The sequence below is a fragment of the Choloepus didactylus genome, chromosome 1 (genome assembly GCF_015220235.1).
Source record: "Choloepus didactylus isolate mChoDid1 chromosome 1, mChoDid1.pri, whole genome shotgun sequence".
Lineage (NCBI taxonomy): Eukaryota > Metazoa > Chordata > Mammalia > Pilosa > Megalonychidae > Choloepus > Choloepus didactylus.
In genome coordinates, this window is record NC_051307.1 from 171651609 (window position 1) to 171659042 (window position 7434).

At 36.6% G+C, this 7434-nt stretch overlaps 1 non-coding gene across 1 annotated transcript; it reads left to right on the top strand.

Moving 5' to 3' along the window:
• Positions 1-667: 667 nt before the first annotated feature.
• LOC119510872 lies at positions 668-774 on the top strand. The gene has a single exon (XR_005212055.1). It is a non-coding gene; the product is annotated as a U6 spliceosomal RNA (small nuclear RNA).
• The last annotated feature ends 6660 nt before the right edge of the window (positions 775-7434 follow it).

Sequence of the window (7434 nt, forward strand, 5' to 3'; positions counted from 1 at the left end):
CAAGCATTTCATCTAAACTTCACAGTAATTGATGTGAAAATCAAGACTCAGAACTTGAGTAATTGGCCCAAAGTTGCACAGCCAGAAAGGGATGGAATGATGTGCCCAACTTAAATCCATGTGACTCTGACCAACATTCTCAATTAACAAGGAAAATATTTCATGGTACTAAGAAACAGAATAAATAATTTTATGAAAGAAATTCTTTCACCTATGCAGAGATGTTCCTCATGGGTCTATATACAGAAGACAAGTACACCGTAGTGGTAAGGCATTCATATACAATCGTTATGAGCACAAACCTCAGAGGAGGCAAAGATAACTTGGATCCCTGTTGCATCTCTTCCTAGCCCCTCTTTCTAGTGACCTTGAGCAATTTACTGCGCCTCTCAGAACTTCAGTTTCTCCATCAGAAAAATGAGAACAATTATGCCTAACTCACTGGAGTGCTGAATGAATAACATAAAATAATGCAATACAAAGTGCTTAGCATAGAGCCTAGAATACAGCAGAACTTAATAAATGTAAACTATAATAATATAGTTTATTCTCAATCCAATTTCTATGATTATTATAATAATAGTGGTTTTAATGGAGTATTTACAGGTAAAATGACATGCTGTCTGGGATTGGTTGCAGAATATTTGATTTAAAAAACAGAAGAGATGTGCTTACTTTGGTGGCACATATACTAAAATTGAAACTATACAGAGAAGATTAGCTTGGCCTCTGTGCAAGGATGACACGCAAATTTGTGAAGCATTCCATATTTTGGGGGCAAAAAACTGAGGGGAGTATTGTGCAGAAATAGATGAAACAAAACCAATAGCGTTGATAATTATTGAAGCTGAGTAAAGCAGGTCCACGGGGTTCATTATTCTATTCTCTCTACTTTTGTGCATATTTGAAATTTTCCACAAGAAGAAGTTTTTGAAAAAGATTTTCATGGTTTGAATGCCCAAAGAACAGACACTCATATGTTGATTGTAAAATGCCAAGACTGAGGACTGAAAAGAAGAGAAGACTGAATTCTTGGTAAAATTCCACCTCTTCTCAAAAGGCTTCATGGACCTAGGCCTGGAATGAATACTCTCTTGAGCACAAGCTGTACAACATAAAACCTGAAAGAGGTGACTTTGTTCTTCAAAAGTTTGAAGATGAGTTACCAATCCACAGAACTAAAGCTAATTATTTTTTCAACACCATTACCATGGTTTCCCTTCTCCCCATCCACAGACATTGGTGTCTTCTACCAAGTTTATCATTTCAATATTACTATTCCCACAATCAGTCTCTACCTCCAGTACCACAGGTTCTCTGTTCCTTTGCACTTCCTTCCACCTGCCCAGGGATGCCAGCCAGCTGAAGCATCCATGGCTGGCCCTCCACAGATCTCCTTCAAATAACTCTTTCCCCAAAGCCTTGAACACCCGTATTAGTAATGCATTTCTTGAGCTAAACAAAATAGCTTTAGTAATAGCAGCAATAGTAGTAGTAGTATTTTCGAAAGGCACATGTTTTTAGGAAGAATAGCATATTAAGTTACCCATTTGTGTAAATTAATTGATCATAAATTAAGTAGCATGAGATTCTAGAGTGTCACAACTGTGGAAAGAAGAATGTGGTCAGAAAGGTGAGGTGGTGCTTAAAGGAAAATTTCACAATTAGTTTTCCACAAGAACTGTCTCATGCTTGTATTGGTCACTCCTGCTTCTTAGCAAGACTCACCTGTCCACTGTCACATAGCAGTGCACTCTGTTTTCTAAGTTAGATAATATGATCAACTTATCCTCAATAAGGTGGCTATGGCTAATACACTATATGTCCCAAGATGGCTACCTCTTAGAGTATTCAAAAGAAAAATAGATCTTAGAATCAAAGGACTTAAGAGAAGATGGAAGACAAATGGTCTTCTATTTCATTCGTAGTTGTCGCACAAAGGAATGCTAGAATTTAGGAATGCTAGTCGTTTATACTATTAAAATTACCTGTGCATTTGTTTTCTGAAATTAGTTTGGATGGAGAAAGTACAACCCTTCATTCCCTAATTTTACCACTTCATTCCACCATGTCAATTCTTCTCTATATAAACACCATGGGAATCCATTTTAAGAATGTAGAATTTAATACTTCCAGTTCCCTTTAGCATTTCTCATCAGCAGTATTTCTAGACTTTTGTAGTAAGTTGCATACAATAGAATACTCTGATTATTTCAATTTTATCCAAATTCTTCAATTTTCCCAATTGTTCTTTCTGACTCTGCATAAGTTGATTGGGGATATTTATCTCCAATTAAATTATTTTATGAAACTTTTATGAAACTACCTTCAATATTGGTGATATATTTCTTTGAAAAATCAAAAGTTAAAGAAAAGTTTTAGCTAAACATCATCTTACTGACAGATTTCAGCAACAAAAGTTTGTCACCACACCAACACATTTCCCGTACCCTTTGTAGATAGAAGCCATATAAGGTCAGCTCAAAGTAATCTATTCAGAGACAAAGCATAGAATATTATTCAGCCATAAAAAGGAATGAAGTTCTGATACATAATACAACATGGATGAACTCTGAAGACATAATTTTGAGTGAACTAAGCCAAGTACAAAAGTCAAGTCTTAGTTTCTCAACTGCTAAAATAAATACCATGCAGTGTGTTGGCATAAACAATGGGAATTTGTTTACTCACAGTTCTGAGGCTAGGAGAAGTCCAAAATTGAGCCATCAGCAAGACAATGCTTTCTCCCCCAAAGATGGTGGCATTCTGGGGATGACTACTGGTGATGTTTGGGTGCCCTGGCTTTTCCATCACATAGTGATGTCCTTTCCTTTCTCTTCAGTATTTCCTTGACTTGCAGTTTCCAGCTTCTCTCCACAGCTTTTTCTTCCATGCCCAATTTCCTTTGCATGTAGGATTTCAGCCATATTGGATTAAGACCCATCCTCATTTAGTTGGGCATACCTTGACTAATAACATCTTCAGAGATCCTACTTACAAATGGGTTCACACCCACAGGTCTAGGGGTTGGAAGCTGAATACACCTTTTGTAGGGGACAGGATTTAATCCCCAGCAAACAGATATCACTTATATGAAATACATTAATTCATAGAGACAGGAAGTAGATTATAAGCTACCAGGGGATGCAGGAGGGGATATGGGGAGTTACTGCTAAGTGGGTACAGAGTTTCTGTTTGGTGTAAGGGAAAGTTCTCGGTAATAGATGGTGGTGATGGTAGCACAACATGGTGAATGTAATTAATACTACTGAATTGTATAACTGAAAGTGCTTAAAATGGGAAATTATATGTTGTATATATGTTACCATAATAGAAATTTAAAATTAAATTATTTTTAAATTAAACATATTCTTTGGTTCATCCATTTGTTCCTCTCAGATATAACTGAAACACAGAAATATTTAGATTTATTCCCTTATACTATGATTTCATGTCTTTCTTGTGACTGAAGTCTTTCCAAAAACCGTTTGGGCCTAACCTTAGTAACTGGACCACAGCCAACACACACCTCACACCTGGGTTTCCCTGCTGCTAGTCCTTCACACCTACATCTTACTACTGAAGCAAAATAAAGAACAGTATTCTTAAAAGAAAAAAATTCTTTGCATGTTTTTTCCCTTCTGAATTTCTCAGTTGAATTGGCTAGGCCTTTTGTGAGGGACAAAAGCCAATCCATCTATTAATTTTTTTCTTCCAGTACTCTATTTTTATTGAGGTTTAATTTATATACAATGAAATGCAATGATTTTAAAGTAGGGTTTGATGCATTTTGACAGATATATACACTCACTTCTCTTACAAGAACTCAAACTATATTGCCCTCAGACCCACTATGAAAAAATGAAGAGAAAATAAACTTTAGAAGAAGAGGAAAATGAATCCAAAAGATGAAGTAGATGTGTTAAATTTTAGTAAAATTTATGCTTAAAAATAAGTAATTGTTTGTTAAAATATTCAAAATAATCTGAAACTAAAATTCCATTCAAAATTGACATGGGAAATGAAGAAATGAGAGGAAGTAGAAAGATGAGAAATGACACTACTTTTCTTATTTTATTTAATGGAAGGCTATGTAGACACTAAATAATACACACATTAGAACAATACATTTACATGTGTGTGCTAAAATTTAAGAGAAATCACAGTGGAATTATGAAAAAGTGGAGACCACATCAGATAGGGCAGTCTGAAAGGCCATTGTGAGGAAGTGATATTTGAGCTGAGACCCCAGAGTTGAAAAGAATCCTGACTTGCAAAGATCTAGGGGAAGAATGCCTGAGGAACAGAAAGGAGCCCACGTGATCAGAGCCGTGAGCAAGAGTGAGAGAGAAACAATTCAATACGAGAGGTGGATCATGCAGTGCTTTAGACCATGATAAAGGGTTTGAATTTTATTATGAGTATAGAGGGAAGTCCTTGAAATATTTTAAACAAGGGACTGAAATTGTCTGATTTTATGTTTCTATAAAGTCACTATGGAGAATACATTACAGAAGAAGAAAAGTTGAGTCCATGAGACCAGGTCAGAGATGATGGGGCTTAGATTACAAGGTGGCAAAGAAGATAGAAGTAGATGTATTTGGGAAAAATTTTAAAGGTAAGATTGACGGTACCTGTTGATGGACTGGATGTGACTCCTAGTTTTGGGGTTTTTATAGTTGGGTGAATAGTGGTGCCACTTACTGCATTGGGAAAGACTGGGAAAGGTACCAGTCCAAGAGGAGGACACGGAGTGGGGTCTATCTAAACACACTAATATTGAGATGCTCATTAGATATCCAAGTGCCGATGTCTGTATGCAGAGGATAAACAAACCTAGGATTCTTAAACATTTAGATAATACTTTTACCCAGGAGACAGGTGAGATGATCAAGGAAGAAAGCATAGAGGGAAAAGAGAGCCCAGGACTGAGCTCCAAGGCTCTCCATTTGTTAGGGGTAAAAAGACAAGGAGGAGACTACAAAGAAGTCTGAGAAGCAGCTGCCAGAAGAAAGAAGGTAAATAGCTGTCAAGTAAATCAAATGATCATTTACCAAATAATTTACCTGCAATAAGATTTAAGAATTGTGTTCCATCAGAAGAACAAAAAATCCTAATGTGCTCTGGGATTTAAATTATGTGATCCAATTCCTTCTATTACCCTTGGGGCATTTTCATTCAATGATTGTTTATCTCCTTTCTCAAAATCCACCTCTAGTGGTTAGGACATCCTTGAAGCTGCTGAAGGAGTTACTAAATAATCGCCTTCTCTCCTTCTGGACATCCTCATCTCCTCGTATATTCTGTTTCACTAATGAAGACAGACGGTGCTCCAAAAGTTGGAGTTTACACCACTCTACTGGAATAGCTGAATATCTATGATTTGGTGGAAGGAGAATGGAGTTTGTACCCAGGAAGATATGGGCTTGCGTCTGTCTCCATCATTTTCTAATTCTTTCACCTTAAACAATTTACTTAAGTTGTCTGAGTTTACTTCCTCTTCCATATTGCAGGGATAATTCCTCCTAACTTCCAGTGTTGTTGAAAGTTCTAGAAATATTATATCCATAAATGCCTGGCACAGAGAAACATTCAATAAATAGCAGCCCTGTAATAATATTCTCAAGTCCTCTCTGAGATTATCTAAACAACAACTTTCATTCTGTAATCTGAGATCCCCTCTGCAGATTGATTCAAATGTAACAGTAATCTAGGACAAGGGACTGACATTGGTGCTTTGAAGCATATTAAGATGCGTAATATGCCAATGACCTTTCCCTTCTGGTACAATGGTTCTCAAATCAAGATACATATCAGAAACATTTGAGACACCTTGAGAAAAAATAGATTCTAGATACTAAACAAGTAAATTCTGATTCAGTAGACAAGAACTGGAGTCCAAGAATCCTATTCCACCCTTCCTCCCAACTCACAATTCTGATGGACACCAAAATTTAAGAACCACTGATCAAGTGAATGAAAACCACTTGTGAGATTTCCTAGTCCATGGTCCAGCATCACAGAATGGTAGGGGAGGGAAACAGTGTTACAACTGCTGACCATGAAGGTACTTCTCAACACATCTACCCCCACCTCAATTATAATTCAAGGATGATGTTCCAACAACAACACAGCTCAGAGAGGAATGAGTTGGGGGTGGGGAGCGACAGGAAAGAAGTTACCATAACTTTACAAGAAAGAAACCACAGGACCCTCATTAAGACTCTTAAACCATAAACTAAAAGGAATCCTAGAAATCATACTGCCAGGATTTCTCTAATCATGACATATGGCCCACTATAGGGTCTTTTTAGAGCCAAAAACTGATGCAAAAATTCAAGTTCTTTCATATGTTTTCAGACAAGTAATGTGAGATTTTATACACTTTCTTACTTTCTTTTTCTTCTGTTTTTTTTGCACTTTGTTTTTGGTATGGCTTACTAACTATATTAGTTTTCCAGGCTGCTATGACCAATATCACATGATGGGTTGGGTTAACCACAACTATTTATTGTCTCATGGTTTCAGAGACTAGAAGTCCAAAATCAAGACATCAGCAAGGCCATGCTGTCTCCTGGAGTCAGGAGCGTTCTGGTGCTGGCTTGCCACAATCCTTGGGGTCCCTTGGCTTGCACCTCTGCCTCCATCACATGGTGATCTCTCTCCTTGTATTTATTCTTCTGGTCTCTGTTTATTTCTTGCTTCTCCTTGTGGCCTCGTCTGACCCCTAGCTTCCCATTTCTTCTCTTTATAAAGCACCAGTAATACAGATTAAGACCCACCCTGATTCAGCTGGCCACACCTTGACTAAAAATAACTTCTTCAAAAGGTCCTTTTTACAAATGGCTTCACATCCACAGGAATGCAAATTAAGACATGTCTTCTGACATGGTGCATAATGAAGTCTACCACATTGATCTACTATGTATTAAGAGTTTTTAAAATTTTGGTATTCACATATTAAAATTATTGTACTACTAGGTCCCCAAATTCAGTGAGAATTCCTCAAAATCTCCACATACATCATTTAACAGATGTGTAAAGTTCGTCTTTTCCTTGTAGACATGTAGACAGCTGGAATTCCTGTGATTTTTCACAAAGATGCTTTGTTATCTTGCTTCAACAATGTTGTACTGAGCTAAGTGTGGTATGCTGCTTTTAGTATATTCACTAATATAGATTTAGAATTACCTTCATGTTTTGCTTTTGTGAATTATTTTGCTTCATTATGCCGTTTGCTAAATTGTTGGCATTCTGATTGCTACTCTGTTCCTTTTTTTTCAGGTATATATATATATATATATATATATACCTGAAATATATATACTAATACAGCTATCTATCTATCTATCTATCTATCTATATATATATATAGATAGATAGATAGATATAGCTGTATTAGTTTCCTATGACCCCAATGTAGCAGCTAAAAAC